We start from the raw sequence: 675 nt of genomic DNA, 5'->3' as shown, positions 1-675 counted from the left end.
GAATACCGATAAACCACATTCTGACGAACTTCCGACGACACTCCGATAACATATTCAACTGACGAATCATAGTTGTCGGAATATACCGATGAGTACAGGTCGTCAGAATATACTGACGAATTAGTGTCGTCGGAATATTCCGACGAACCTGCTTGTCGGAATATTCCGACGACACTAATTCGTCAGTATATTCTGACGACCTGTACTCATCGGTATATTCCGACAACTATGATTCGTCAGTATATTTCGACGAACCGGTTTGTCGGTATATTCTGACGACTCTGATTCGTCAGAATATACCATTTTTAAATATGAATAACTTTTGCATTTATAAATATTGTTTAATATTAAAAATTAATATATACACAAAATCTGAAATTTAAAACTAATAATATTTTAGAATTTAAATTCATAGAAACTTAAATAGAAAAAAAACATTCATCAAGTTTTAAAATTCATAAAAAACTAAGAACCCTAAGGTAACAAACGATCTAGCTTTTCCAATATCTCGCCGTTGGTCTTCTTTTGAGATTCCAGCTGAGCAAGGATTGGCATTCTCAGAAAGAATAGTGGTGTTCTGCTCCTCCAATGCCACAATCCGTTCATCTTTTTTCTGTAGCTGCTCTAGAATCATGGGATCGGTATACGGAACTTGCGAAGAAGACGCCGGATACG

This window comes from Brassica oleracea, unplaced genomic scaffold, assembly GCF_000695525.1.
Source record: "Brassica oleracea var. oleracea cultivar TO1000 unplaced genomic scaffold, BOL UnpScaffold01004, whole genome shotgun sequence".
NCBI lineage: Eukaryota > Viridiplantae > Streptophyta > Magnoliopsida > Brassicales > Brassicaceae > Brassica > Brassica oleracea.
This window is presented reverse-complemented; position numbering follows the sequence as displayed.